The sequence below is a fragment of the Globicephala melas genome, chromosome 8, assembly GCF_963455315.2.
Source record: "Globicephala melas chromosome 8, mGloMel1.2, whole genome shotgun sequence".
NCBI lineage: Eukaryota > Metazoa > Chordata > Mammalia > Artiodactyla > Delphinidae > Globicephala > Globicephala melas.
The window spans coordinates 24495507-24511744 of NC_083321.1; the positions used below are offsets into that span (position 1 = coordinate 24495507).

Consider the following 16238-nt stretch of genomic DNA (forward strand, 5'->3'; position numbering starts at 1 on the left):
CCCTCTATGAGGCTTCAAAGGGACATGATTTTGAGCCCCTTACTTGGACTAAAGAGTGCCAAACAGCCTTTGAAACAATAAGAATAAAGTTAATCTCAGCCCCAGCCGTGGGACTACCAGACTTAAAAGAACCTTTCAGATTATATGTCCATGAGAGACAAGGCATAAATTTTGGCGTGTTCATTCAAACTCTGGGGAATATCCCTCTACCCCGTTGCCTACTTCACAAAACAACTAAAACAGACTGTTAAGGGATGGCCCCTTTGCCTTGGAGCTATAGCAACTACTTGTGACAGACCTCAGGAAGCTGAGAAGTTTACCCTGGGGCAACCCACCACTGTGTTTGTCCCTCACCATGTCCGTTCTTTACTGGAACAAAGCGGGGGCTGTTGGCTGACTTCTGGGAAAATGAGAAAGTACCAAGCCGTTCTCTTAGGCAATCCCAGTATAAGATTTCAGGTCACTTCAGCCCTAAATCCAGCCACATTGCTTCCAATTGATGCTGCACAATCCCCAGAGCACGACACCTACACCTCATGGAGCTAGTGTGCTCTAGCAGACTGGACTTAATGGACCAACCCTTGGTCGAGCTAGATATGAGACTGTTCACCCATGGAAGCAGCATCATGGACCAACGTAGGCCACACTCTGGGTACGCAACGGTACCCTTAAAATAACTGTTGAAGCCAAAGCCCTGCACCCAGGGAGCTCAGCTCAGAAGGCAGAAAGCACTGCTCTGACAAGAGCCCTGTTTCTCACTGAAGGGAAGTGAGTAAATATTTACACAGACTCTTCACTATGCATTCTCTGTGGTGCATGCTCACGGGGCAATCTGGAAAGAAAGGGGGCTCCTCACTTCAAACAATAAATACATAAAACACGCTTCTGAAATCCTGTCACTATTAGAAGCAGTCCATAAGCCCTCACAAGTGGCCACAAAGCACTGCCAAGGCCACCAGAAGGACGAAACTCATATAATAAAGGGCAACTCGTTAGCTGACCGAGCTGCAAAGAAGGCAGCAAAAGAAGGCGATTATCAAGCCATGATAGGGTCACTTCTCCTGCAGATCGACTTGTCAAAATACCAGCTGGTGCATTCAGAAAAGGACAAGGAGAAGGCTGAAAAGTGGGGATTCACTTGATCACACCTCGCCTGGCTGGAAATGTCATGCACAAGGAATTGTTTTGATCCCTGAGACACTCTTGGACACTGTGCTGTGGCACGTTCATAATAGTGCCCATCACGGGAGAGATGCCACCTTACAATGGATTCAAAAATATATAATGGGGCCTAACCTACAAAGGACCATCCGACAAGTCACTCAAAATTGCATGATTTGTGCTAAAAATAACCCTAAGACTTCTGTCAGACCTCCCCAGATGGGGACCCAACACAGAGGAACCTGCCCCACCGAGGACTGGTAAATAGATTTGACTCAAGTGAGCTGCAGGAAATTTCAGATACTTGTAAGTGTTTGATGACACTTTCAGGATGGGTGGAGGCATATACCACCCAGACAGAAAAAGCCTCCAGAGTGGTTAAAGCCCTCCTTAAGGAAATTATCCCCTGATTTGGACTCCCTGCCTCCCTTCAAAGTGGTAACGGGCCTGCTTTTGTCTCTAGTATAATCCAACAAGTGTCCAAAGCACTGCAAATTAATTGGCTGCTACATTCATCCTGGAGACCACAATCAACAGGAAAAACCGAGAGAGTGAATTATACATTAAAAAGGAACATTGCTAACGTATGTCAATTTAACTTGGGATAAGGCCTTGCCAGTTACCCTGCTGTGGGTCAGAGTGGCTCCCAGAAGCAGGCTTAAATTAAGCCCCTTTGACATATTGTATGGTAAGCCTTTCCAGGTGCCTGCCCAGGTGGGAGAATCTATAAATGCTCTGAAAGACCTAGCAGTTGCCAATTACGTTAAAACTCTGGGCACTATACTAACCTCTGTTCATGAGTTTGCCTCCAGCAGGTCTGCCTATCCAACTGAAGTAGCCTTACATCCTTTCCAACCTGGGGATCAAGTCCTCCTTAAAACGTATTGAGAACAAAGGCCTGAACACCAGCTAACTGCACAGTGGACAGGACCACACGTGGTATTACTTACCATGCACTCATCTGTCAAGTTAGCTGCACTAAAGCCATGGATTCATCAGTTTAAAATAGCCCCACTGTCATCAGAAAATGGCCCAGCTCCTGAGAGGCCTAGAGAGCAATGGGTTTCTGAACCCTTTAGAAGACTTGAGGTTGCTCTTCAAAAAGGATAAGTATTGAGATTAAAATTTCATTGTAGAAGAGATTTCATCAGGTTCAAATAGTTGTAGATAAAGAAAGAAAGAGAACTTCCCTGCTGGTGCAGTGGTTAAAAATCCTCCTGCCAATGCAGGGGACACAGGTTCGATCCCTGGTCCAGGAAGATCCCACATGCCACAGAGCAACTAAGCCCACAAGCCACAACTACTAAGCCTGTGTGCCACAACTACTGAAGCCCAAGCACCGCAACTACTGAAACCCACATGCTCTAAGGCCCGTGTGCCACAACTGAGCCCACGTGCTGCAATTACTGAAGTCCTCGCGCCTAGAGCCCGTGCTCTGCAACAAGAGAAGCCACTGCAATGAGAAGCCCGCGCACAGCAACAAAGAGTAGCCCCCACTCACTGCAACTAGAGAGAGCCCACGCACAGCAATGAAGACCCAACACAGCCAAAAATTTTTAAAGAAAGAGAATTGTATTACTTACTAAAAATTTTAAAGAATATTCCCGGCCCAAGGCTGATCAATTCCATTCCACGATCACCCCTTCATCACCCCTGTTCAGTAGGAACTAGCCACAATGATTGTTACCCCTTTTTCCCACAAGACTGTAGAATGGACACTGACAGTGGGGAATTGTAATAGGCGTGGGCCGGCCATTAGTGGTCCCGCTCCACCAATGGGCAGCCTCGCAGTGGTCTCCACAGTCACCAAGTTTGCAACAACCAACCACACCCTCTATCCCCCTCCCCCTTCTTGTATAAAAGAAGCCTGAATTCGGACTGGGGGAAGATGGTTTTTTAGACACTAGTCCACCATCTTCTCGGTCTGCTGGCTTTCTGAATAAAGTCGTTATTCCTTGCCCCAGCACCTCATCTCCCAATTTATTGGCCTGTCGTGCAGTGAGCAGAACGAGTTTGGACTCGGTATCAGAGACAGTTAGGAGGTTAGTTTAGCAATTTATGTCTGATATGAGGTAGCCTGTGCTAGAGATGAGCGATGAAATGGTAAGAAGCGGGTGGATGCTGAGCCATCGTACCTGCTGTTCCCTTGGCCTTGCGTGCTGTTTCTTGTATATCTGCTTGCCCATCTTCTTCAGTTCTCTGCCCAAATAGCACTTTATTAGAGAGGCCTCCCTTGACCAACCCATATAAAATTGCAACATCATGCCTATATATACCCTCCATTTCATTTTCATACTGATTTTTCGCCATAGCATTTATCACCATCTAGCATATCTCTTTCTTTCGTTTAATTATCTTCCTCCCCTGACTAGAGTAAAAACTCTGATAGTAAAGACTTTGGCTATTTTGTTCACTGCTATACCCCCAGTACCCAGGATAGCTGACCCATAGTAGCAGCTCAAAAGAACTGTGTTAGGGGCTTCCCTGGTGGCGCAGTGGTTGAGAGTCCGCCTGCCGATGCAGGGGACACGGGTTCGTGCCCCGGTCCGGGAAGATCCCACATACCACGGAGAGGCTGGGCCCATGAGCCATGGCCGCTGAGCCTGTGCGTCCAGAGCCTGTGCTCCGCAACGGGAGAGGCCACAACAGTGAGAGGCCCGCGTACCGCAAAAAAAAAAAAAGAACTGTGTTAAATGACGAAGTGAATGAATGGATCCCATCCTCTGTATTGGTTATCTATTGCTGTGTAACAAATTACCCCAAAATCTAGTAGCTTGAAATAATAGGCATTTATTATCTCACACAGTTTCTGAGCTCAAGAATCTGAGAGCAGCCTAGTGGGTCCTTCTGGCTCAGAGTCTCTCATGAGGTCCATTCAACCATCAGTCAGGGCTGCAGTCAGCTGAAGGCTTGAGTGGGGCTGAGGATCTGCTTCCAAGATGGATCACTCATGTGATGTGGCTTTTGGCAGAAGGCCTTGCTGCATGGGTTGTCTGAGTGTCCTTACATTCCTCAGAGCAAGTTAACACACACACACACACACACACACACACACACACACACACAGAGAGAGAGAGAGAGAGAGAGAGAGAGAGAGAGAGATCCCAATGTTGTTTGCAACCTAACCTCAAAGATGACATACCATCACTTCTGCCATGTGCTCTGGTCATACAGACCAACCATGAGACAGTGTGGAAGGAGGCTGCACGAGGGCATGAAACCCAGAAGGCAGTCATCCTGAGCTGTGGGGGCCATCTTGGAGACTGAGCACAACGCCCTCTTTTTTTTTTTTTTTTTAAGTATCATTTCTTTTTTTTTTAAGATGTTGGGGGTAGGAGTTTTTATTAATTAATTAATTTATTTTTGCTGTGTTGGGTCTTCGTTTCTGTGCGAGGGCTTTCTCTAGTTGCAGCAGGCAAGCGGGGCCACTCTTCATCGCGGTGCACGGGCCTCTCACTATCGCGGTCTCTCCCGTTGCGAAGCACAGGCTCCAGACGCGCAGGCTCAGTAGCTGTGGCTGACGGGCCCAGTTGCTCCGCGGCGTGTGGGATCCTCCCAGACCAGGGCTCGAACCCGCGTTCCCTGCATTAGCAGGCAGATTCTCAACCGCTGCGCCACCAGGGAAGCCCACAACGCCCTCTTTTATCAAGACCTTTCTCCTCCCCGCTCCAGCTATTTGTAACGCACAGGTAGTAAACTCTCGACCCACAGCTATATTCAGGGTAACTGATTTAAAAAAAAAAAATTACCATGTTTTAGGTTATTAGACTCCACATTTAAAAATAAGGGGCAGGGCCAGCAAGCCATTGGGATGGCCAGATGGTGAAGGGTTGGTGCTGGATGACAGTTGTGCAGTTGGAATGAGGCAGCCGTGAGGAATCTGAGAGACAGTTGGAAGGCAGCCCTGACGTGGCCGGTGGGATGTGGGAAACAGAGGCCAGGGGTGAGGCAGAGGCAGGAAGAAAGGATAAGTAATAGTTCCCTGAGCAGAAACAGGGAAATTGGGAGGGGATATGATCTGAGAGAGAGCTGAATCTGCCTTCAGTGCACACGAGGCAGAGAGAGGCACCAAGAGGACAGGGTTCTGCCTCCGGGTACCTCGCGGCTGGGTAAAGGAGACAGGCAAGCTCACAGGAAACTAGCCTGCAAGGCTGAATGAAAGAAATTCGCTGATGAAGCTGCAAAATCACATTGTTCGAGGACAGAGGGAGGGGTTTGAAGTAAGTCTGGGGCTCTGATGCTGAGAGACCATCAGGAGGAGGTGTCCGGCAAGCTCACAGGTGGGAGGTGGGCTGGGAACTGAGACTTGGGAAAGAAGTACACAAAGCTTTGTAAGCAAATGAAGCAGGGAGAATCGCTTAAGGGAGCAAGGGGTCCCAGACCCAGACTGGAGCACTTAGAACCACAGGCAGAATGGAGGTGTGGTTAAAAGCAAGGGGCCTGGAGCCAGACGGCTTGGATTTGAGCACTGGTCCTGCCCCTGTTGGCTGTGTCTTCTTGGGCCATTATTACCTTCTCTGTGCCTTAATACCTCCATCTGTTAAATGGGTGCTATTATAGTGCCTATGGTAAAAGCCACACATATTTGTTCTTCTCTTTCTGACTTACTTCACTCTGTATGACAGACTCAAGGTCCATCCACCTCACTACAAATAACTCAGTTTCGTTTCTTTTTAGGGCCAAGTAATATTACATAGTATATATGTGCCACATCTTCTTTATCCATTCATCTGTCAATGGACACTTAGGTTGCTTCCATGTCCTGGCTATTGTAAATAGAGCTGCAATGAACATTGTGGTACATGACTCCTTTTGAATTATGGTTTTCTCAGGGTACATGCCCAGTAGTGGGATTGCTGGGTCGTATGGTAGTTCTACTTTTAGTTTTTTAAGGAACCTCCATGAGAAGCTCAGGTTTGAAGCCTTCTGGGTGGCCGCGCGTCTGGAGTTGGGGGACATCTGGGTGGTTTGGGAGAGATCTGAGAAGGAGTTGGTGACTTGGAAGCTGTCAGCACGAAGATGAAGTCCCTAGTCTGGGGACAGCGTGTGGAAGAGTCCTGCTTCATCTGCCGGGGAATAGAAGACTGCTCAGCCTGGGACAGATGAGAAGGTCAAGGTTTGGTTTGGGTTTTTAAGGCAGAGGAGGAGCTGACAGGAAGGCAGTGGTAGAGAGGCAGGCGGTGGACTCCCAGCAGAAGGAGGGGAGTCTGGAGTGGAGTGGAGTCGGGAATCCACCTCGGGCAGGAGAGGAGAAAAAGGAGTAGGGGCTGAAGTTTCACATGCTGCTCTAAAGGGGAGGAGAGAACAGAGCAGGGAAACTTGGGGAGACTTGGCCAAGCAGTGCAGGAGCTGGGCTGGGCTGGGCTTGGAGATGGTCACTCCGCAGGGGCAGAAGAGGGTGATCTTTGACTATTTGTGTCCACAGGACTCGAAGCTCAGGTGCAGCGGAGGAAATTGACAGGAAGCTGAGGCCTATGGACCACAGACCAGGAAGGGCCTTCGCACCCACCCTGCATTTCCAAGGAGTGAACTGAGGTACGCGGGAAAGACTGTGGGACAGCCCCCGACAGATGTCTGCACCTGAGCTGTTTGAGCAGCCCTTTCAGGGGAGTGTAAGGGGCTTCCAGCAAGAGACTTCATCCTGAGGGACATCAAGGCCAATTCTGATCACAGGCCTTTTCACTAGAAGAGCAGACAAGGGTCTGGAGGGGCCCACAGGGCAGCAGCCCAGCTCAGTGAGAGACCACTTGTTTGTGGGAACATCTGTCATGCTCATGGGGGCCGCCAGGGAAGAGGGGGTGTCTGCAGGTGGCTTTGCAGGAGGAGAGGAGCTCGGGGAAGCAGAGTGACCGCGGGTGCTGGGCTCAGCTTCACATCTGGCTGCTGCTGCCCGGGGATGCTCCAGCAACATTTGTGCACACAGACCACCTTTAATGCAAAGCGCACACCCACTGTGTCCAGGACTCCTTATAGGCCAGAACATTTGCCCACCAAGGACATCATTTAATGCTCACAATCCCATGGAAGGGGCGCTTTGATGCCTATTTTGTAAACAAGGAAAGAGCAGCTTGGAGAGGTTAAGTGATTTTTTCTGAGATCACACAGCCCAGGTGTGGTGGAATCCAACCCCAGTTCATCCTCATCTCTTTTCCTCTCCAGCTGACGTTCTGTGGTTGTTATAAGCAGTATCCCATGTACACCACAGCCCCCTTCCTTGGGCTTATCCAGCAAGCGGCAGCCCCGGTCAAGATCAGCTCTTGGCCTGCTCCCGCCTCCAGGAGCATAGCTAGAGGTGGCTGGAGAAAAACCTCCACCACAATGACCGAATTCATGACCTTTAACCTCAAGCAGGTCCACGGGGCCTTGGCGCTGGCTGGTCCTTGCACTCTCCCACTCTCCCAGACAACTAGTTCATACCTCCTCCTTTTCTGAGCTCCCACTTCCTGGGAGCACCCAGGGCCCCAGCGCGCTCTGTGGTTTATGGTGGAAAAGACCCATCTCTGACCAGAAGGAGACTGAGGTCTGGAGGTGGGTGCTGATGGCGGAACTACGCTTCAGACCGTGGCTCCCCCATCCTGCGTGACTGAGGGCTGGGCCTCATACCTGTACTGACCACTCCCCTGCCCCGTCCCTAGGGATGAACTAAACGTGCAGAAACCGTCCACATTTTGGCAACAGCTCCTCTGACACTAATTCGTGTATTTTGTATGCTCTTTGGGAGCGAAGGTATTTTGAAAAGAGGTTCCACTGGTACCAAATTTTTCTCTGGACGTGCAGGGTTATGGGAACCATGACAACGGCCCTCCAGGAGGAAACCAGTGGTGCTCTGCCCTGTCCTGTCTTTTCTGTCTGCATCGGGGAGCCTTGGAACTGCAAGCTGGCTGCGTATCACCTGGGAGGGGTGAGGTTCCTTGGGGGGACACATCACTGCATGACCAGCTTCTTCTGGAACCCTTGGGGCCAGCAGAGCTGCCGTCTGTTCTACCCTGGCCTCAGGCACCACCTTTGCCTAAAGAGCACCTGGCACCAAGGAGAAACATGATGTCACGATGTCATTAGAGCCAGATAACTCCTCCTGGCCAGCCCTGCCAAGGGTCACGGAGCACAGAAGTTGGACTAGGCCCCAGTCTCTCCCGACTCCAGGGCCACTGTCCTTTGCTTACAGAGATATTAGCAAAAATTATTTAAAAGCATTCGATTTCTAATAACATTCTCGCTCCATACCTATCTCAATGACTGCTGGAAACAGGAAGGCACTTCCTCCTTAGGCTCCAAGTCCAGGTGACCTTCCTTAGTGGCCAATGTTGTTTTTTAAAACCACGAGTCTCAGAGTTGACTCTGGTAGGTTGAGTCCACGGACACGTAGACATGCTGATGACATGTCTCTTGCCCATGGTAAGAGTCTCTTAAGGGTAAGACACAACAGAAATCAAAGTTGAAGAAGTGACAGATGTCCATAAAGTCCTCTCAGTGGAGGACTTGGTCCAAATGGATGAGGTTGGAGTTGGCATCCTTCTCACAGGGAGACCAGGCTGGGTATTTTGCTGGGAGCAGGCCTGTCGGATTCCCTGGCTACCTAGATGCTTAGCAGCCCTGGGAAAACCCAAGTCCACAGACCAAGGTTTTTCTGTTAGGTCTCGGGGTCCTGGCAGCTTGTCTTCTGCCTGTCCCTGTGTCTGTCTGACCAGTTCCCTGCCCTTAGTTCTTATTGCAACAGGCCCTCACACCTCCCCCGCTGCCACTCTCCTGACTCCATGGGTGGATGCCTCTCTTGTGAGCTTCCCAAGCACTCTGCTTCCTGAGAGCCTACTGCTTCCCCAAAACCCCAGAGCCCTGGAAGTTGCAGGGACCTGGGAAACAAAGCAGAAGGCTTTTCCGGGATGTGACCCCTGCAGAGTCCCCCACGTGGCCTGGAGTTTCCATAATGATGGTAAGGAGTCTAAGATTCTAAACTGAAAAGGCAGCTGGTCAAGTGAGACAGTGATAGGGAAGAGGAATCTGGGGGGAAAAGAGCTCCGAGGTGAATTGCGGGGGGCTGGAGGAGGAGTGTGGGGGGGCAGGGCACAGATCTGAGGTCCATTTTTTTGTCTCCCACTCTCTGAAATGACTTTCACACCTTGTTGTCACCCCCCCCAAAACCTCCCATGCCCTACCTCTCCTCCCTCTCAGCTGCTACACTGCTTCCTGTTTAACCAAGAAAACAGATAAACCGCCTCTGATTTTATCAATAGGCTGTGGACCCCACCCCCCTTCCTAACCAAGGACATCCCTCCTGCAACTGACCTCTATCTACCTGCATCACTAGGTTTTCCCTCCGTATGGGATCCTTGTCAAGCAAATAAAATCACTCTAGGAGAGTGAATTTTTAGAAATCAACTCTATTGAGTTATGATGTGGATATAAAAGGCACCCATTATAAGTGCAAAGTTAGATGAGTTCTGACACGTGTATTCCCCTGCGTAACTGCCACCACCGCTGTGAAGTCAGAGGTCATTCCCTTCAACCCCGTGAGGGATCCCACTGCTGAGGAGTGTTCCCTTGTATGGATGCAGCACAATTTGTTCATGCCTTTGCCTGTTGGTATACAATTGGGCTATTTCTACTTTTGGGCTATTATGAACAAAAAGTGCAGTGAAAATGTATAAGTCTGTGTGGATGCACGTTACTTCTCTTGAGTAAATATCTACAGGCAGAATAGCTGGGCCATATGATAATCTATGTTTAGTTTTACTAGAAACTTCCAAACTTGTTCTCCAAAGTGGCTCTACCATTTTACATTTCCATAGTGGTCCATGAAAGTTCTAGATGCTGCAATTAGTATTGCCAGTTTTTTCTCCCTATCTTTAGCCATTCTATCGCGTGTATAGAGGGGTATGCATTTTGGTTGTAATTTGCATTTTTGTTTTATGACGAATCGTGTTGAGCATCTTTTCAGGTACTCATTGGCTATTCAAGTGTCACGCACATGTATTGTCTCACAGTTTCCATGGGTCCTGCAGGCCTGGCTGAGCTGGGCCTTCGGCTCGGGGTCTCACAAGGTGTTGGCCAGGGCTGCAGGTCTTTTTCCAGTCACACATGGTTGTTGGCAGAATTCACTTCCTTGCAGTCGTAGAACCCATGGTGATTCAGGCCAAAGGGAAAGCTCTGCCGCTGCTTCTAGAGCCTCATTTAAAAGGCTCACCTGATTAGGTCAGGCCCACCCATTGGTAATCTCCCTTTTGACTGACTCAAAGTCAACTGATCAGGAACCTTGATTACATCTGTCAATCCCTTCATATCATATGATGTAATCCAATCACAGGAGTGACATCCACAATATTCACTGGTCCCACACATACTGTAAGGGAGATTATTATACATGGGCATGGGTCATCTTAGAATTCTTACCACACCCATTTTCAATTGGCTGGTTTGTCTCCTCCTCACTGTGTTATATGAGTGCTTTATAAATTCCAAATACAAGTCCTGTACAGATACATGTATTGCAAATATTTTTCTCCCAGCCCCTAACTTGCCTTTTCATTTTCTTAATGGTGTTTTTGGAAGAACCGAAATTTTTAATTTTGACGAAGTCCAATTTGTCAGCTTTTCCTTTTATGGTTCACACTTCATATTTCCCCACAAGAAATCTTTGCCTACCTAAAGTTTACACTATTGTCTCCTATGTTTTCTTTTAGAAGTTTTATAGTTTTACATTTAGTTCTGTGACTCATTTTAAGTCAACTTTTGTGTATCATGTGAGATAAGAGTTGACATTCACCTTCTTTTCCCAAATGGATATACCATTTTACCAGCATTATCTGCTGAAAACACCATCATGTCCCCCATTGAATTACCTTGGCACTTTAATTGAAAATCAATGAATATGGGTCTACTTCTAGACTGTTATTCCATTGATTTCTATTTTTATACTTAATCTATAGTAACCTACTTGATTACTGTATATTTACATTGTCTTAAAATTTAGACAGATTACACCCTTAAGCTTTGTTCTTTTCCAAAAATTTTCTATTTTATGACCTTTTGATTTCTGTATAAAATCTCAGAATCAGCTTGTCAAATTCTAAAAATCAGAAATAAGCCTGCTGGGATCTTGATTGGGATTGCATCGAATATGTAACTCAGCTTAGAGAGAAATGCCATCTAACAATATTGAGTCCTCTAATCCATAAGCCTGGTATATATCTCCATTTATTTTCTCCCAGCTTCGCTTTATAGTTTACAGCATGCATGTTTTTCACATATTTCATTAAATTTTCCTTTAGTATATATCACCTTTTTAGATGCTTTTATAAATGGTACTTAAAATTTTCCTTTTCCAGTTGTTCATTGTTAATGTATAGAAGTATAATTGATTATTGTGATATTGACCCTGTATTTTGTGACTTAGCTAAGTTCACTTAATAGTCCAGTAGATTTTTTTTAAGATTCGTTAGAATTTTCGAGTACATGATCATATCATCTGCAAATAAAGTTTTGGTCTCTCCTTTCCAATCTGTATGCCTTTTTGCGCTAGCTCGGACCTCCAGCACAATGTTAAAAAACAAACAAACAAAAAAAACAACTGGAGAGACCAGACATCCTCACCTCATTCCCATTATTAAGGAGGAAAGCCAGGCTTTCCTGAGGATTATTCAGTAGCTGCTAAGTCTCAGGCAACAGTTCTGAATCACTTTCTCTCTTATGTGTATGGACATACACATAAAATTTTATATAAATTTCAGTGGATTGACCCCCATGGAGGCTGTATATGTACCTTATTTGGTTGTATGGACCCAAAGTTAATAAATCTTTGACTAACATCAGGCCCTGCCTACAGAAATAAGAGGAAGGTAAAAGTGGGCTTCCAGCTGCTTCGAGAGAAATGGAAAACAAAGGGAATCTCTGGACTACCGACAGTTATGACCAAACACCCCCGACTACCAGTCTAGGGCGGGTGGATGCCTGTACCCATTTATATGAAGATGGCAGTGCTGGGACCCTGAGCTGAGTTGAAGACAGATGAAATCTGAAAGACCAGGGACCAGATCTTCCCTAAGGAAGGAGAGAGCAATAGTGTCACCTTGAGAAGGTGATGTTTTCAAGACCTGCCAAATCTTCCTAATTAGCAGGAGGGTGGACACCAAAGGGAACTATGTGGAATCTGTGACTGCACCCGCTGACTGTTCACAGCATCCCAGAGTGCACAAAGGATGTTAGTGCCAATACAGCCTTCAACCCGCGTAATTATTACCAAAACTGGCCCTTTACTGGAATGACTCCCTCACGCTTAACAATTCTGGTGTTCCCATCTCCTCATGCCCACGTCCCAATGTGGGAAAACAGCTTACTCTCTGGGCACTTCTTTAGGGGAAAAGACCCCCTTTCCCTGTGGGACTGGCTGGGCAGTGCAGGTGGGGCCATCTCTGGCCAGCCATTTCCTAATAAGGATACTCTTTACCTCGGAAGATTCCAGTGAATGACGGAAGAGATAGCAGACATGATGTTCTGAAAAGTTTGTATTGCCTTGCAAATAGAGGGCAGTGTTTTCTGGCTCTTCTCCTTGCCCTCCCCCCAACCGTAAAAAAACACGTGACCTGCTAGGATGCTTAGGAGCAAAATATTACCCATCTGCCCCTGGGGATGCCCAGTTGAATAATGACTCTTCCAAAAACACCCGGCATTGGGGGAAATGGAGCGTGTACCTATCTGGTAACCAGATGTCATGGAAGAAAGACAAGGGCACACACCATCAGTGCCACATGGTAGGGTTTATGGGGTGGGGGGATCCTACAAGCAAAAAAGTAGAGTGTACAGGATTCCTGAGCTCCCATTATCCCATAGAGAGCTGGCTACATTAGGCAAAACTGGACCGGACACATCACGGACAACACCACGGGAAAGAGGAGCCCTCATGTCAACAGAACTCTAACGATGCATGAGGATGGGGTGCGGGGTTAATGCTGGACTTCTGGAGCTTTCTCAAGTGGGGTTTCTGGGGATCCCCAAGAATATCCTGACTAGAGGAGAAAGAGGATGGGAAAGAGGGAGGTCGCCTCACTCTGAACACCACTGTCCTGCTCCCCTGGGATTATGACAGTTCTGACAGCCCCATTAACTGTCAGACTTAGAAGGCCTCTGGACACGGAGCCCCTGCTACTCTCCAAACGACCCTCTTTTCCCTCCGTATCTTTCTACCATGCTGTCCTTGGCCACAACCCCCTGCTGAGCTCCTTCTTCTACTAAACGTTCCACTCTATTCAGCAGTTACTTCTAGGACACCTTCCAAAAGTCACATCTTTTCTAGATTCTGAGGACCTGGAAAAGGATGATGCAAAGGGAGTTCCCTGGATGGGGCCCCCATACACGCTGCCTCGTCTCTGGGTCTCTAGTCCATCCTACCCCAGCAGCATCTCTCTAAGGCCCAGCTCACCTGTGCCCCTCGCGTCCGTGTTTCTTCACTGCATCCAGGCTGAAACCTAGAACATTTCATACAAAGCCTTGGTTCCTCTGGATGTTCCTCTGTCCTTGGGCTGTGCCCCCTTCTCTGTCTGCGGTGGTAACCCTCACTGCTCTCCAGGCCTCACCTCTGCCCACTCCTACTGGCTCACGTGGCCCCACCAATGCCCATCATTTGTCCTGGTCCTCTGGTGTGGAATGTGGCTCCCACCATCCATGGTGGGCTCTGAAATCCAGCCTGTCCTCTACTCTCGCCTCACCTCCAGGAAGCCTTCCTTGGCTGTAACCGCTCCACACCCTCTCTCCCTCCTATGGTTTCCTAGAGCACGTGAGCTCTGAACCTCAGCACTCACATGGCTGGGGTTGCTCTCCAGCTGTTTCTCCTGAATTCTTCCATCAATGGGGAGCCTCTTTAGCCAGGGACCACACAGCCCTGGGATCAGAGGGCAGGAAAGAGCTGTTCCTCGCTGCCTTCTGATGCCTAGGCCTGGTATAAACATGGAAGAACGTGTGCTATGGAGGAATGATTACAAGCTGAGCATGAGGGTCCTGAGCTCTGTCCTCCAATGATCCCTAAGCCTATTGTTTCTATCTCTGGGCCTCAGGTCCTGAAGCTGTGAAATGGGAGCAGACGGGCTGAGATGGGTGATTCCTAAAAGTCTGTACAGTTTTCAGGATTCAGTGTTCTCCATTAGTGATTCTTAACCCTTTATAGATATTAGAATTACCTGAGAAACTTGAAGACTAGCAACGCCTGTGCCCCATTCCCAGGAATGTAAGATGCGGTTGGCTTGTGATGGAGCCCAGGCAGTCGTGATTCTATAAAAGTTCATCGGATGATTCCAATGTGCAGACAGGATTGGGAACCCGAGATCCTCATGTTTGGTGGGGAAGCGCTCATTAGAAGGACCTGGTTAATGCTCAGACACAGCCATGGTCTCATGCTGCCTTCTGGTGGTCAGGTTGCTCACTACAGGAAGACTTCCACCTCCAAGGGTTTCAACCTGGGTCAGGAAAAATGTAACTGAGAAGAGGAATAGGAAGAATTAAAAAGAAGAGGAGGAAAAAGAGAAGGCCTGGCTTCTCCAGACCCATGGGTTCACAGACATTTCCATTCCCATTTTTCCCCTACAACAAATAATGTGCCCCCAGGACTAGCCCTCTGGATCTCCCTGCTGGATGTGAGGGGAATTCAGAAGGATAAATGTTCAGAGGAGCTCCTGAGACAGCAAAGCCAAGTAGGAGACTTGAGATGATGCAATAATATTTGTAAAGTGCCTGGGAAGTGAGTGCTTAGCGTGAGCTTTATCATTATTCACTGCAACTTTGGGCAAGATCATTTCTCTGAGCCTTGGTCATCACTGCCCACCTCACAGCACTATTGGTTTTTCTTTCTTTCCATGTCACATTATTCTCTAGTTCTATGCAATGAATTCATCAAATACTACTGGTTGACCCTTGAGGATGATAACTGGACCTTATTTGATTCCTTGAAGCCCATTTTAAAAAAGCGTAGGGACTTGCCTGGCGGTCCAGTGGTTAAGACTTCGCCTTCCAATGCAAGGGGTACGTGTCCCATCCCAGGTCAGGGAGCTAAGATCCCACATGCCACGTGGCCAGAAAACCAAACTATAAAACAGAAAAAGCAATATTGTAACAAATTCTATAAAGACTTTAAAAAAATGGTCCACATCAAAAAAAAATTTTTAATAAAAAATTTTAAAAGCCTTGGCTAGGATTAGCCCCATACATTTGAAAATAAGGAGACAAAAGTGGACATTCAGTCTCCTAGGAGAGAAGAGGAAGACAAGGGAATCCCCCGACTACCAAGAACAAGACCAAACTCTGGCCTGAGGTGAGGACAGGTGTAATACAAGATGGGAAGCCAGATGTCCCCTGGGGAAGGAGGAAGTTATACTGCAGCTAAGAGAACACGGAGCCGCCAAGAGCTGCAGAACCTCCTTAACGCAGGATTCCTACAAATCGCGGGGTTTGATTTGTTTGTTTGCTTGTTTTGTTTTTCCTTTTCTTGGTAAGAGGAACAAAACTGATTCTCGTCAAGTTTTAGGAGTACAGGTCATTCTTGGCAGTGCCCCTGGCCCACTGTTTCTAGAAGTCACCAACAGGGGTCGCTCTGAACGTCTCTAATCAGTACCTTCAAAGGCCCAAGATCGTGCATAATTTTGTCCCTACAAAGAAAAGAACTGACTACGACTAACCAGCCAAGTAAGCTCTGGTCTCCAGCAGATTCAGGAAATTTTGAGCATCCTCTTGCGGGAGAGGGAGGGGTTAGGGACTAAATCCCAGACCTAGTCCTGGTTCCTGCTGGTCCAGTGTTTGTAATTTTCCTGGAGCCATTCCTTGTTTTCCCTTTGTACCCTAAGCCTCTCAGGGTTTTTGCCTCCAGGAGTAGCGAAATCCACGCCAGGTTTTCTTATCCGCCCACCAGCTTGGCTGCGAGTCAGGCAGCGGCTGCTGCCTGTCTTCTCTACCCGCCGCTGCCTTTCCATCCTCTGCTTCTGCCACCCGCCTCCCTTTGGCAGCCTCGCTACCAGGTTTTTCCTCTTAAATCTACCTCTTAAAAATGGCGCACTCGCTTTGCGGCTGCCACCCCTCCGCTCCTCTCCCCCATCTCAGAG

The 16238-nt window shown here is 48.0% G+C and overlaps 1 long non-coding RNA gene across 2 annotated transcripts in view; it reads left to right on the forward strand.

Moving 5' to 3' along the window:
• The window catches only part of LOC115857570 (uncharacterized), a 30434-nt gene that overhangs the window by 5413 nt on the left and 8783 nt on the right, over positions 1–16238 (forward strand). Inside the window, exons 2-3 of one of the 2 annotated variants that reach the window (XR_011377614.1) lie at positions 6587–6696; positions 7939–8062. This is a non-coding gene — a long non-coding RNA (uncharacterized lncRNA). Of the gene's footprint in view, positions 1–6586; positions 6697–7938; positions 11769–16238 lie in introns of those variants that run through there. The other variant, XR_011377613.1, reaches the window with a different exon arrangement.